Source organism: Salvia hispanica, chromosome 6 (assembly GCF_029641045.1).
Source record: "Salvia hispanica isolate PSC_SH4W2 chromosome 6, Shi_PSC_v1, whole genome shotgun sequence".
NCBI classification, from domain to species: Eukaryota; Viridiplantae; Streptophyta; class Magnoliopsida; order Lamiales; family Lamiaceae; genus Salvia; species Salvia hispanica.
Window position 1 is genome coordinate 23,125,180 of NC_142697.1, and position 9,482 is coordinate 23,134,661.

Consider the following 9,482-nt stretch of genomic DNA (forward strand, 5'->3'; position numbering starts at 1 on the left):
ATTACATATATTGATGAATTGCATTTATATATATAATTTATTTTGCATTGTATGCAATTTAGGTTTATGATGCAAAACTCAATAATATAAAATGCAATATGCCTATAACTAAAATTCAATATGCGGAAATTCATATACAACTTCACAAATGCATATTGCATTTTAGTGTTCATAATATTGAATTTTTAGTACCACGTGCAACACGAGATTGGAAGTACCTTGTGACTCTAATTAAGGATGTGTCCTAATGCTCCCTTGTATGTATATAATATAAATATCAGTTGAACATTTAATTCATATAATTGTCTTATTCGTGTATATATAATGACTCAAAATAGATTAGATTTTTACAGTACAATTTTTATCTAATGCAACACATTTAGGCTTTAGTTTTCATAGTAGTACTATAATAGCATCTCCAATAGCGGCTAGCCGATTCGCGTCGCTAGCCGAACTATTGGAAACGGCCAGCCGCGAATCGGCGAAAAAATCAGTGTGTGCTAACCGATTTGAGGGCGCTGGCCGCCATTGTGGCGTGCCGATCGGCCAGCGCCCAATTTTCGTTTTTTTTTTAAAATTTTTGAAAACCTATATATACGCGATTTTAGTTTCATTTTCATTTGCACCACTTGTTTTAACGAGTTTTCTCTCTCTCTAAATTTTTGTACAAGAGAAATATCGAGCGATGGACAACAACAACGAGTCCAGTCCGGCGATGAGCGGATCTCAGACTCCCACGGTACCCGTGGGATCTGGATGGGGCCAGATGGGCGGGCAGATGGGCCCAGGGTTTAACGTCCCTTGACAACAATTGATGGGATGATGGCGGGAGCGCAGGGGGGGATGCGGGGGGGAGGGGGGAGGAACCAGGGGGGATGCCGGGCGGGGTGCAGGCCAGCGGCAGGCAGGCAACGCCGGGGTGGGGAGGTATGCCCCAGATACAGCAGCAGATGATGCAGCAGATGATGGGGATGATGCCGGTATGGCAGAGAGGGATGCAGTCCGGTATGCATCCCGGGATGCAGGGGTCAACGGGGGGGGACACGGTCTATCGTCCCTCTCTTGATTTTTTGACGGCTTCGTCTCACACGTCGACCCAAGTGGAGACGCAATTCACTGGCGATGACCTTTTGTCATTGCATGAGATGGGGATCGATCTCGGGGAGCCGGACAATCCCATTCCAGCGGGTCGGGCCGCGCCGAAGAAGAAGAAGAAGACCAAGGGGAAGGGCAAGGTGGTCGGCGAGTCGTCGCACCCCACTGTTCACGACACCCCCACGCGGAGGAAGTGGACGGAGGATGAGTACGCCGGCGTGGCCAAGGCATGGTTGTCGGTTTGCGACGATCCTTTGGTTGCGAACAACCAGCGGGTCGTCAACATGTGGGCGAAGATTAGAGCAGCCTACAGGAGGAACTGCCCGCACGGAAAGGACTACAGCAGGAAGGAGTGCCGGAAGGGGTGGGAATGCACCAGGGCCACGGTCGGCCGATTTTTGGGGTTGTACGCTAACGCCCTCCGCATGCTGACTAGTGGGCAGAAAGGAGGATGCCCGGAGGATAGCGGAGAGTCAGTTCCCCTTGCCGGGGAAGTATAAGGAGTTCACCTTTTGGGAATGTTATGTGTTGCTGAAGGACTCCGAGAAGTTCCGAGCGGGGTGCGACGTTGGGTGGCCGAAGAAGCAGAGGCTGAACTATTCCGGCGACTACAGCGGCAGCAACGGCGGATCCCACGACCTCCCCCGGATGCTGAGGAGTTTCCGTCCCCTCCATCCTTTACTCGTCGCCCTCGCCCGGTTGGCCAAAAGCGGGCGCAACGGGCAGCGAGGGGAGGATCCCCCCTATCGCCCCAGGAGGTCATCTCGGCACCCCCCCCACACGCGTACACCTTATTCTCGCGTGCAAAAACGGAGGAACGGATGTACAAGGTCTTCCAAGAGTGGAAGGCTGCAACTGACCCCACAGAGAAGAGGTTTCTCCACTCGATGCTCGAGAACATGCAGGTGGATTTGGATGCCACGAGGGCACTGGTGGGGAGCTCAGACGCGGGCTCAGATACCCCGAGTGGCGGCGGCGAGGACGGCGGAGGCGACGACGAGGAGTAGAGAGCGGCGGGGCTCGTGTATGGAAGCCCGTTTTTTTTTTTTTAAACCATGTATTTTTTTATCTATGTACCTTTTTTTAATGAAATGAATGAATTTTCCGGTATATGTCTCCTAAATTTAATTCCGTAAATGAAGTTGTTTTTGAATTATTTTTATTGCGGCAGGCCTAAGGCTAGCCTATTTGAGTAAAATGCTGATGTGGTAGGTGGATTTTTAGTGCTGATGACGTAGCAGAGAGAGAGAGTGGCTGGCTTATGGCTGGCCTATTCTTATTGTGGATGCTCTAATATTTGGATTCACCATAACTTTACATACATATATTAGTAAAATTTAGTGATCTTTATAGGAACATACAATAATTTTAATTTGTGCATTCATAGATGATATTTTATCAGTGAGAAATGATATGTTGAGCATATTATTTGAGCGACACTTGAGCGTGAGTATATTTTCTCTCTCCTCACTTCCTCTCTATCTCTTTCTCCTCCCTTCCATGTTTCTCTTTTATTTTCATTGTCATCAATTTCTCTTTCTTCACCCGCTTTTGCTTCCGTCTAATTCAACTAGAGGGAAGAAGAAATCCTCACTCACTTTCTCATCCCTTCGAGTCAACCTAGTAGAAAGAAGAAATCCCTACCGAATTTCTCATCCTTTTGATTCAATCCAACAGAAAGAAGAAGAAGAAATCATCACCCGACTTTCTAATTCCTTTGATTCAACCCAGCCGGAAGAAGAAGAAAAAAAAACTTGGATACAGTTAAGTTCTGGCGAAATGAAAGATTTCGGAAAAAAAGATTCATTTCGCTGACCTTTCAAAATTTAGGATTAAATAAATTTAGGACCTTTCGTAATTTGGGATTGTGGCATGCATATTTTTCAGAATAAGGGATTGCTGATTTTTTTTTTTTTTTATCTTGTTTTAATTCTTTTTAATATTGTTTTCCTCCAACCATTTATCAATTACCTAAATTACTCCCTCAAATATTTTACCTAATTTCTTAAAATTCAGTGACGTTTCTATAATCACTTCCAAACCACCAGCCTTTTTTATTTGAAGCCTGCTTCTCCTCTCTCCTCCATGCCGCCTTTGCTCTTCACTGCCTTTATTGTCTCTTTTCTTTACTCTAGACCCGTCTCCATCCTCCTTCACAGCGCCTTCACTGTTCGAAATAATCGTTGAAGAGGAGTTTTGATGGTTGCTCATCTATATAAATATGTTGTTTTTTGGATTTTTTTTTTTAAAAAGTCATAAGTGAATACATGTTTCTGGATGGTATGCGATTAAAAATTGTCTATTTCTTTCACTTAAAAGTTAAAAGCATAGCTTGTTCACGTACGGAGATGTATGGAATTGTCTTGAACAAAATTATTTATTTAAATGGACTAAAGAATTATTCACGTACAGAGATCTACAATGATATGCAAATCATCAATTTTATAATATTTCTTACAATATTATTATATAGAGGTGTGTTATATTGCTAACTGTTTAAATTGCTAAGAGCATTCACAATGGTTGGTGAGCGACGGCTAGCCGATTTCCAGCGTTGGCCAGTCCGCTCGCCGAACCATTGCAATCGGCGAGCGCCATTTCGGCGAGAAATTCGGCGAGCGCTGGCCGATGCGCTCGCCGCCATTGTAGTCTGGCGATCGACGAGCGATCGGCCAGCGCATTTTTTTTAATTAAATTTTCAAAACACTATATATACGCGATTTTCACGTCATTTTCATTCGCACCACTTGTTTTAACGAGTTTTCTCTCTCTCTTAATTTCTGTATAAGAGCAACAACGCGAAATGGATAATAACAACGAGTCTACTCCAGCGACGAGCGGGATTCAAACTCCCACGGTACCTGTGGGAGCTGGATAGGGGCCAATGGGCGGGTGCTACAACATGTACCCTTGGCAGCAGATGATGTCCGGGATGGCAGCCGGGGGTACTATGGGAGCCGGGGGGATGCAGATGATGCCGCGGGGCAGCGGGCAGGGGGTACCAGGGATGCAACCCGGTATGCAGATGATGTCCGGTTGGGGAGCGGGGATGCAGATGATGCCGGGGTGGCAGGTGGGGGTGCAGCCCGTGATGCAGGGGACGCCGGGGGGGGGGGGGGGGGGGAGGATGCCTATTGCCTCAGTCTTGATTTTTTTTACTGCGTCTTCCCACACATCGACCCCAGTGGAGACTCAATTCACTGGAGATGATACTTTCTCCTTAGAGGAGTTGTTGGAACAAGTCGATCGATACGATGACACTCCCAGGGATACAGGGGGAGTCGGTCAGGGGCGGGGTCGGGGTTGGGGTTGGGGTCGGGGCGCACCGAAGAAGAAGAAAGGGAAAAAAGGTGGTCGGCGAGTCGTCGCAGCCGTTTGATGACGGAAGCCCGTCACGGAGGAAGTGGACGGATGATGAGAACGTCGCGCTGTCCAAGGCTTGGGTGTCTGTTTGCTATGATGCCCTCGTTTCGAACAATCAGAGGATCGTCAACATGTGGGCTAAAATTGCAGCAGCCTACAAGAGAAATTGCCTGCATGGGAAGGCATACAGCGGGGAGGAGTGCCGGAAGGGGTGGGAGCGAATCAGGGCTGCGGTCTCCCGATTTGCGGGCTTGTACACCAACGCCTCCGCATGAAGACCAGTTGCCAAACTGACGAGGACTGCATGAGGATATGGAAGAAAGTCTTCCCTGTGTCGGGGATGTATAAGGAATTCACCTACTGGAACTGCTATCTGCTATCTGGTGCTGATGGATTCCGAGAAGTTTCGGGCGGGTGTCCATGTTGGTTGGCCGAAGAAGCAACGGCTGAACTATGCTGGTGATTACAGCGGCGGTTCCCATGACCTCCCCGAGGATGTTCAGGAGTTCCCGTCCCTTCCATCGTTTACTCACCGCACTCGCCCGGTTGGTCAAAGGCGGGCGCAACGAGCAGCGAGGAGAGTCGCCCAGGGGTCCCAGGAGGTCCAGTCGGCATCCCCCTGCTGGAAAGTCGTCTACCAAGCTCGCCTTCTTCGCGCGTCAACAAACGCGTAAACATATGCACAAGATCTTAGCTGAATGGAGGGAGACAACTGACTCGTGGAGAAGAGGTTTCTTCACTCAATGCTCGAGAGTATGCAGGTCGATTTGGATGCCCCGCGGCACAGTTGGGGGGATCAGACGCGGGCTCAGATGCCGCAGATTTGGGGGTCCCGGGTGGCGGCGAGGATGGCGGCGACAGCGACGAGGAGTAGAGTGGGGTGTGTGGAAGCCCGATTTTTTTATTATGTAATTTTTTTAGTTAATGTACTTTTTTTATATTTAAATAAAATTAATGAATTTTCCCTTATATGTGTCGTAAATTTAATTCCGTATTTTGTGTTTTAATTCTGTAAATTTTTAGTTGTTTTTTTAATTTTGTTTGATGTGGCTAGCCTATGGCTAGCCTTTTGCTTGTCCAGTTGTTTGTCCTGATGATGTGGCAGGAAGAATTTTAGTGCTGATGATGTGGCAGGAGGAGTTTGTGGCTAGTCTATGGCTGGCCTATTGTCATTGTGGATGCTCTAACTCCGCTAACTCATCAATATAGTATATTAAAAATGTCAACACGGTGACTTCAAAATGTCAAACACATAATATCAACACATTATATTAAAGTTCAAAAATATTATGTGTTGACATTTTAATGTCATCGGTTGACATTTTTAATACACTGCGTTGATGAGTTAACAAGTTAGCAACTTAAGAAAGTTAGCAATTGATCACACCCCTTATTATATAAGTATGAAAAATATATAAAAAAAAAACTGGACAAATCCTTTGTAGAAACGGATGGATCTATGATTTTGTAGAATTTAGGTAAAATATTTGAGGGGGTAATTTAGGTAATTGATAAATGGTTGAAGGAAAATAATACTAGCAAATACTCCCTCCGTCCCGCTTAAGATGACACGTTTTCCTTTTTAGTTTGTCCCAACTAAGATGACACATTTCCTTTTTTGGTAACTTTCTCTCTCCAATTAATACACTCAACCACTTTTTCTCACTCCTATTAAAATATCCATCTTATTTATCTCTCTACTTTAATACTTACACCCACCTTCTCTCTCTCTAATTAAACACTTTAACCAATAACTCCTAAAACCCCGTGCCGGCTAAGCAATGTGTCATCTTAGCCGGGACGGAGGGAGTAATAGAAATAAGATAAAAAAAATCAGAAATCCCTCCTAAAAAATACGCATGCCTCGATCCCAAATTACGAAAGGTCAGCGAAATTAATAACAAATTTTGAAAGGTCAACGAAATTAATCTCTTTTACCGGAATTGATATCTATATCTATACTAATATAAAAAGCGAGTTTTGGCGTTATTTAGAAATACTTATAAGTTTTGTCCTTATTTATAATATTGATAACTTAAGTTATTCATCAATACATAATTGCATCATTTTTTAGTGGAGAACCGTTTCTATCAATGAGAAAGAGGTGCAAATTACATTCTCTCACTTTTCCCAAAATCAATTGTGAAATAATTATTATATTTTCCATCATTATTATGCTTTAAATTTTCAACGGCAGTTTTTTAAGACGCCTTTTCATCTAATCGTATTTATGGTAAATTAATTTGTAGAATATTATTGTGCGTTAAAGTTGAATGGGGCAGTTTTTTTGTGCAGTTCAAGAGTCCCGGATCTTTGGTGTAGTTGATACGCTATTTTAAACCCTAAATACGTCAGAGTTTTGATCAAGTAGCTTAGATATTTTTTAGTATATAAATTTGGATTAGTGTAGATTAATATTTCTATAATTTTATTCGATCACTACGAGTCATAGGTATAAATTTGAAGGTGAGTTACACCAATAATCAATGTTATACCATGAATAATAATTTGTTACGTTAATCCATTTAATATGATTTGAAATTATAAATACCCCTTTTAATTTTTCATTTTTTATAACTTCCATTAGTTTAATGGTGATTTAATACATGATTCTTCATCTCCTCAAATCATGTATATAAAAGACATGGAGGTGTAGATGAATTCCATATTTCAACTTTACTCATGTATATGTTTTTTTTATATATAATAACAATATAATATTAGATTGTATATAGGAGTATTGTGATTTGTGTTGCTCGGTTCTCGACTAGACATCAAGTTCGTGAGTGCAATTGAATTTGAGGTGCTTCAACTCGATATAATAGAAGTTATTTGTGTCTAAACGTTTTTTTGGTGGAAAATGCTTAGTCACCTGCTACAACACTCTACCTTAGCTTCGCTGCTCCTTCGCCCCGTTGCATCCATAACCAATATGCCAAGTAGGCAACCTAGAAGAGGTAGTAAGATGAAAGAAGACGACGTTATGACAATGTTGGGCGAAGAAGAGGAAATAAGTATATGCATTATTGTATATATTGAATTTTTAATTTGTAATTGTAACAATTTGTTGTGTGAAATAAAATATTCGTAGTGATTGTTGATGGAAAAATATTGGGAAAGCTTCTTCATACGTTAACATAATAATTGAATTTATTACAATATTTATTTCCACAATTGCACTTATTAATACATATAATATGCACTATATAATTTCATGGAATTAGCGGTTACAATTAGGGCTGGGGAAAAATACCGAAATATCGAAATACCGGCTTTATCGTATCGAAAAAATACCGAAAATATCAAATTTTCGGTATACCGTGACTTTTGGTATGGTATGATACCTTACCGAAAGATTCCGGTAAGGTAACGGTACGAATTTTCAAATACCGCGGTATACCGCTGCATACCGAAATTCGGTATATACCGTAAATTAAGGTATATACCGTAAACTGAGGTGTATACCACAAAAATATAAACACAATTATATATAAAATATATTTTATATATTTTTAAATTATAAAATCTATTGTGAAATATAAATATAATTATAAATAAATTATATTTAATTTATTTTTAAAATTATAAAATATAAATAATATTCTAAATACTCTTATTTTCTATTTTAATTGATGTTGAAAGTCAGGTATACTGCAAAAGTAAGGTATACTGAACTTTGGTACGGTATACCGTAAATGAGGTACGGTATCGATATGGAAATTCGTCATACCGAAAATAAGGTATACCGAAGTTCGGTATACCGAAAACTTTGGTAAGGTAAAGGTATGACTTTTTTGCATACCGTATTTACGGTAAGGTATACGGTATGATGGTTTCGATAAGGTATACCTTACCTACCCACCCCTAGTTACAATAGTTAATATCATTATGATATGTTTTATTGTATTTTAATTTTTTGAATTATTACTTTTTTGTATTTAATGTATAAATAATCATCTTTCATTATAGTATTTCAATTTGTATCAAGATCTTTGTTTATAAAATATTAATAAGCTAATGTGTAATTTAGATAAAAATATAAATGCATGATTGAAAATGTATAAATAACATGTTTTCTAAATTTCTTATATCTAACTAAAATATATTTACACATCTAAATTTATCAAAATATTAAATTTAAGTATAAGCTGTATCATTTCAGGCCAGCCATGCTCTTACTTAGATACTATTAGTATTTTTATTTCTCTTTTATTAAAATTGAATTTCTATTAAGTTGTTTATATTGAACTTTAATTTAAAATTATATATTTACAATTTTTTATACTTTAAAAGTTATTTGATTTTATTTTTTGAATGATAAATTTTTATTATCTTATTTCTCAATATGAAATAAGTGTGAAGAAATAAAATAGTCGTGCATCGCACGGGGTGATATTAGTCCCCAATAATAGGCGTCCCCAATAATAGATGCACGGGGTGATACTAGTCCCCAATAATAGGCGAGTAATTTCCATATTTTTATTGTTTTCAATTTTTGTTAATTTTCTTTTACCCATTGATTGAATTCAAGGATTCAACTGAATTCTCGCAAAATTTATCTTCATTGTTGCTTAATCAATATTTTCTGCCATGCACGCAAATTTGTGTTTTCTTCTCTTTTTTTCTGAATCAATTATCGACAACGCTTTTATTAAAAAATTTAATTGCAATAATATCTATGGCAATAGGCAAGAGTGAATAAGAAATTTTTGTGGGTTTCACATGTCTGCAATTTTGGTTTTAGGAGAAACTAAAAGCACATGTTTTGTGGAATGGAATATGAATTTTAGAGAAAAAAATCATTGAGAGGAAACTGCTTGGGTATGAATAATGTCGATGGAGAATTAGATTTGCAGAGCGCTCAGGACATCTCTCCTTTATCAATTTAAATAAACAATTAAAACATCTAATTACGATATTATGAAAAATAAGATTAAAGTTATTTAATACTATCAAATGAAATGATAGTTGATGTATAAATTGCAATGATATTTTAATTGAGGAATAAAATGCAAAACCTACTA